This window comes from Peromyscus californicus, unplaced genomic scaffold (assembly GCF_007827085.1).
Source record: "Peromyscus californicus insignis strain IS unplaced genomic scaffold, ASM782708v3 Scaffold_11__1_contigs__length_118956290, whole genome shotgun sequence".
Lineage (NCBI taxonomy): Eukaryota > Metazoa > Chordata > Mammalia > Rodentia > Cricetidae > Peromyscus > Peromyscus californicus.
In genome coordinates, this window is record NW_026294402.1 from 4222587 (window position 1) to 4228935 (window position 6349).

Consider the following 6349-nt stretch of genomic DNA (forward strand, 5'->3'; position numbering starts at 1 on the left):
CACTTGAATACTCCCCTTTGTGTATGTGAAAGACAGTCTTACTATGTAGTCCAGACTGGCCTTCAACTCACAGCAGTCCTCCCTCCCACTTTTTTCTTCCTGAGCTTGGGACTATGGGTGTGTGAAACCACGCTCAGCAATTTGTTTAATAATATTCTTATTAATAGAAAAGTGACAATGTGGCCAAACAAATACTGAGCTGGGTGTGATTGCTCACACCTGCAATCTCAGCACGTGGGGCTTACATAGAGGGATCACTGAGTTTGTTTGAGGCCAGCCTAGGCTATACATTAAGTTCCAGGGCAACTTGGATACAGATTGAGACCTTGTCTCAAAAGCCAAAATCAGAAACAAAATAACAAAAAAGAAGCTACTGACCCTACCACCCTACAGGTCTATCTATATACCTCTTACCCATGTTTTATTGATCAGGCATGTCACGTAGTCATGTCTATCTGCAAGTGGGCAGGTCACCCTACTTCGTTTATAAAATGAGGGGAAGCTATAACACATGTGGAACATCCTAATAACTGCTACACCTTCGGATGTCTTTCAGATTAAAGTAAAAGTCTTTGTGGAGTAAACAAAAGAAACTTTCTGCTCTTATTTTGCCACAGGACCAACTAATGTTCCAGATAATAGCTCTAAAGACAAGGAGCCAGGCCCCCAGAAGACCTCTGACAGTCACTAGGAGTGAGAAAAATTGCTTTTCTTAAACTACTCAACTCTTAGCTACTCTGCTGCTCAGATATCCAAACTGATGTCACTTAAGTTCATCTGCAGTGCCCACCCAGCACTGTGCCTTTTGTCAAAAGCCACTTCACTAACTCGTGTGAGTTATCAGGGTCTAGTGACTTGGGTGTAAAGTTCCGCAATACTGGCTTAAGGAATTCTATTGTACACACACACCAACTTACTGCATGATCCCTCTCCAGATAAAGACTTGCTTTAAGTTGTGCTTTGGGATAATGAAGTATGATGGCAAAAATACTGTGTTGGGCTTGTAAGATGGCTTGGTGCATGAAAGTACTTCTGGCTTGCTATACATTGCTGAGCAAACTGATGACCCAAGTTTGGTCCCTGGAACCCACAGTGGAAGGGGAGAATTGACCCCTAAAAGTTGTTCTCTGGTTTCTATGCCTTCACTTACAAAAATAACAACATATACTAGGTTAAGGCTTTTAGCAGAAGATTTCAAAGCACACTAATATGCAATTTTCCCTCTATGCTACTGCTAAATATATTTTGAGAGGCCTCAACACGAGTTACTTTTAACTGCATGCAAGATTTAGCTCTTTATTTGAAGAAAAGTCTTGCTTTAAGTTTTAATGCCACTTTTAAAATACCTACTCTGATATAAAGTGCTAAAGTTTCATCACACCATAGCAAATATTAATAAAAATGTTCACAAAGTGGTTATTTTGAGTCTTTATTTCTAGTTCCATTTTGACTTATGCATAATTATCATTGAATAACATGAAATTAAATTAGAGTGTTCTGCTTCATAGCCTAGCATCTTTTTTGGGAAAATCTGTGATAAAATAACTTTCTGACATCACACCCTATTGCTATGCAGATAGAACATCAAAATATTGTCCATGTCAACTTACTCATTCAGTAGCTAAAATAAATCTAAAGGAAAAGAGGCTGCATTTCAGTGCTCACTTTTCAGGCATCAGCTTGGCATCTTCCTTACTGAAATACGTAATCAAATTGGAAGTTTGAGATTTTATAATGTTAGGCAATACGTTCACGAATCTACTGTCATGTATTTAGTGTTCTTATCAGCAATCGGCTCTGCCCCTCTGGGTCCCTGGTTAACTGATGCGTAACACCCAACTTTCTAACCAGGATCTCAAATCTAGAATTTGAGGAGGTACAATCTTTCCAAAAGTATACAATTCTAAGGTTTATTTATTTATTTATTTATTTATTTATTTATTTATTTATTTATGAGTGCTCTGTCTACATACATGCCTGCATGCCAGAAGATGGCTGTGAACTGCCATGTGATTGCTGGGAATTGAACTCAGGACCTCTGCAAGAGCAGCCAGTGCTCAAAACCGCTGAGCCATTTCTCCAGTCCAAGTATACAATTCTTAACACTCTTTCTTCTTGTACTTCATTGTTTTCTGGCTTTCATTTTTCCAATATTCACAGGGACCTTGAAAATAACATTAGATTTTTCATGGACCAATGAGATAGCTCAGCAGATAAAGGTGCTTGCCATCAAGACTGACAGATAATCTGAGTTTCATCCCCAGAACCCACATGGTAGGAAAGTTGGAGAGAACCAACTCTCTCAAGCTTCCCTCTGACCTCCACACACATACCATGGCACACAAATAAATGAATGTAAAAGTTTTCAAATAAAAAAAATTTGTTTTTGCCAAGCAATGGTGGTACACGCCTTTAATCCCAGCACTCAGGGAGGCAGAGGCAGGTGGATCTCTGTGAGTTCGGCGCTACCCTAGTCTAACAGACTGAGATCCAGGACAGCCAGGGCTACACAAGACAATCCTGTCTCAAAACACTAAAAAAGAAAAAATTGAAGTGAGGGTCAGGGCCTTTTAGTCACCCACATTCTGTAAGTGACTCTGATAAACCCTTCAACTCATTAAGCTAGACTTGGGTGGAATTGTGTCTTTGACTTGTCATTGGTGCCCTACCTGGGGTGAAGAGGGGTGTGTGTGTGTCCCTAAGAAGTCACATACCACTGCTCATGAGAATTTCCTTACTGCCCCTTTAGAACTGTTCTATGAACCCATTTTTTCTCAGCACCTTGGATAAAATTCAGTAGAATATCATACTGCAGTAGGCTGCATTTGGCACCCATCTCTGCCTGGGTGTATATAATACATTTCTTCACTAGTGACCTCAGGTGAAGCCTTATGACTTAAACAAAAATGATGTATCAATTCAGGAAAGAACCTTTAACCACTGGCATAGGATTCACTGTTAACCTTTCACAGGAGTCACTGTGATGACAGTGTTCCAGACCGGTTACTCTGTCAGTCTGGGCCCCACAAAGAACCAGTCCCAAGGCCACTACAGCAGATGCGGTCCAACACACTACTACAGGATGAGCAGAGCAAGTAGCCTGTTACCTAGTTTGCATCTCTGCATCACTCTTCAACATTAGTCCTTGTGTGCTTTCCCGAAATGTCAAAACAGAAAATCCTGATTTGACATCTCATTCTCTACTGTTTTCTTAGGGTTAATTTTCTCTGGGTTTATGCAAATGGAAAAATTTCATAAAACTCTGACTTACAGTGTTTGAAAAAGCAGCAGTAACTTTTGGACTGTAGAGCACTTGTATGGACCCAGTACACAATCGAATGTGGCCTCCTAGTCCCTCAGTGCCTGCACTGCTTGCTTTTTTTAATGTGGGAAAAATCCTATTTTTAAAAGTGTCAGGAAAAAAAAACAAACTATACCAAATATATGTTAGCACATCTCTGGCACTATTTTTGGCTTTCTTAATTAGATATAACTATTTTAAAAGTTCTTTTTCATTTTTTTATTCTACAGTCCCCCAAATCTTAGAAATATGCAAATCACCAAAATGTGAAGTGAATGACAGACCTGCCTTTGTGTGCTTTATGATTAGAATACATTTTATGCCACTGTCCTAACAGATAGCTATTGTGTATTTTTGAAGGTTTTTTTTTAAACATCCTGTAGTACAATACAAAAGATAAAGGATAGAGTTATGTGACTTTCCTAAAGTTGCTGAGTGTCTTTGGATCTAAATCAGAACAAATTTCTGCTTTAATACTACTTCCTTTCCCTTCCTCGTTACTTACAGTCAATGAAAATTAGACCACTTACCAAAGAACTGCAGTGCCCTCATATCTTCTTACCACACTTTTTGGTGAAAATCATAAACTATCACATGTATTTGTAAGCAGTAGAAAAATACTAAATCACATAACTAGATGTTTCTGTATTGTTCATGAGCAGATATGATGCCCCTCCCCATAAGTAACTGGGATAAGAGCTGATTTTGACAATGGAGGTATAGTGGCGGCAGTAGGTACTGACCAGAGAAGGCAATGAAGAAGTAGATGGGTATGAATGCTACAGATATTTCTCCTTCTGGACTGTTCGCTCCATGAGTGCAGAAAGTTTTGTTTGCCTATGTGTGTGCTACTGAACATGCCTTTTATCTACCTTTTATCAAATCTGGCTTAACTGGTCATCAATGAATACCATACATAAAATCCAACATCTTCATCTCTTTTTTTCCAGAGAATCCCATGGATACAAGCGGAGCCCCTATGGAGTGACTGCACTCAGTTCAATGCCTAGAATGTCCAGGTGTGTTGGGGTCTTACTCATCCCATATAGTTCAAGGATGTATGGACTAATTAATCACCTGCTCTGCATTCTGACCCAATACACAATGATGGACAAAGGACACAAAACAATTTTTATTAATGCTATTTACAAAAGAATGGAAGGTGTTGATCCTGGTCTATAGCGATGCTGGCATATTGCTAAAGGCTTGTGGAGTTCTTTATCCTCTGACTACACCTTCTAGAAGGATATTCTTTGAACTTTGTCTTCTTAGTTATCTGTCTTTAAGCTTTAATCCCTTTCTTCTGTTTTCTGAGGAAAGACCTATGCATCCTTTAATGCAAATATATTGAAGAAATAAACTTGGCTCTAATAGCTTTTTATTTTATTTCATTTTTTTTTTGCCATTGCTTGTTGTATTTGGTTGTTCTGTGATTTTCATATAAACATCCTGAGAAATAATATACCAGTAGGACATTTACAAATACATACTTCAATACATTTTAACAAGTACATACACCATCACCTCAATCAAAACATAAAATATGTCTATTAACCAAAAAGTTGTCTTGCATGCATTTCCTTTACAGAATCTGGGTCATTCAACTTGTAGATTTTATGATAGCTAGACTGTTTTCAGCACTAGGGATTGAAACTAGGGTGTCAATCGTGCAAAGAAGTGACCTTGTCCTAGAGCTCTTTCCCCAACATTTTTACTTTTTATTTTGAGAGAGACTCACTAAGCTGCTCAGATTGAGCTTGAACTGGCAATCCTCATACCTCAGTCTCTCAAGCAGCTGAGACCGCAAGTCTCTGGCACTTACCTAGCTTGACTCTTCAGATTTTATGTATTTAAAATATCCTTTTTGAGCCAGAGGGATGGCTCAGATAATAAAGGTAATTGTGGCCAAGGCTGACAACCTAAGTTGGACCCTCAAGAGCCACACCATGGAGGGAGAGAACCAACTCTCTCAAGTTGTCCTCTGACCTCTACACCCCAGCTTTGGCACACAAGTGTTCCCCCAATAACACAATACTTACTTTTTGCCAGGCAGTGGTGGCACACGCCTTTAATCCCAGCACTCAGGAGGCAGAGCCAGGCAGATCTCTGTGAGTTCAAGACCAGCGTGGTCTACAGAGCAAGATCCAGGACAGGCACCAACACTACACAGAGAAACCCTGTCTCAGGGGGAAAAAAACAATAAATACTTACGAAAAAAACCTTATCTTTCAGTCCTCTACTTTCTTTAAGTAGCTCTGTTTATAGAGCTTAGCTTTTGTAATTTTCATGTGGAAACAATGCTTCGTGCATTGTTTGTAATAGAGGTAAAAGATTATAGGTTTGAACGTTATTTTCATTGTTACAAAATTTAAGTATATGCACCAAACATTGAAATGTCCTGGCTCACAAAACTGTGAATTCCAGGGCGTATTATGTATTTGGGACTCATTACAAGCCCCGTTTTTCTGTGTTTCTCCTTGATTCTGACTAGATTGGGGTGCCACGACGGTGTCACAGAACCATAGGAATAGAATTTAAAGAAACTTAGTCTTCTGTCACAGTCAGCTTACAAACATGAACTTATTTCACTAAGCATCTTCTAGGAGTTAATCTTTACATACTATAACCCTTCTTATAAACAATATTTCCATTTTAGAAGTTACGTGATTACAGTTATCTTGGGAGCAGCCCATCAAAACCGTTCCCTGAAGCCCTCTTTAGTAAGTCAGTCAGTCAGTTCTCCAAGTCTCTTGTCCAAGAGGCGAATTCCCCAGAAGTAAAACATGTTGGCGTTGTTTCGCCTCTGCAGGACGGAAAGCTTGAGACGGGCGTGAGAAGCTCATCTCAGGCCCACGGTGAACACCCGAGTGGCTGGAGACGCTGCACGTCAGGAGTGGGCACACTCGCGCGTGGTTCTTCACCAGATTACCTCGCTCGACAGCTGCGGAGCGTTCATGATTTTATAAGGACTTTCCCGCGGGACATCGCCCGAGAAACTCGGGACAAGCAGGTTCCAGCAGCGGAGACGACAGTCCTGGAAACCCGGAG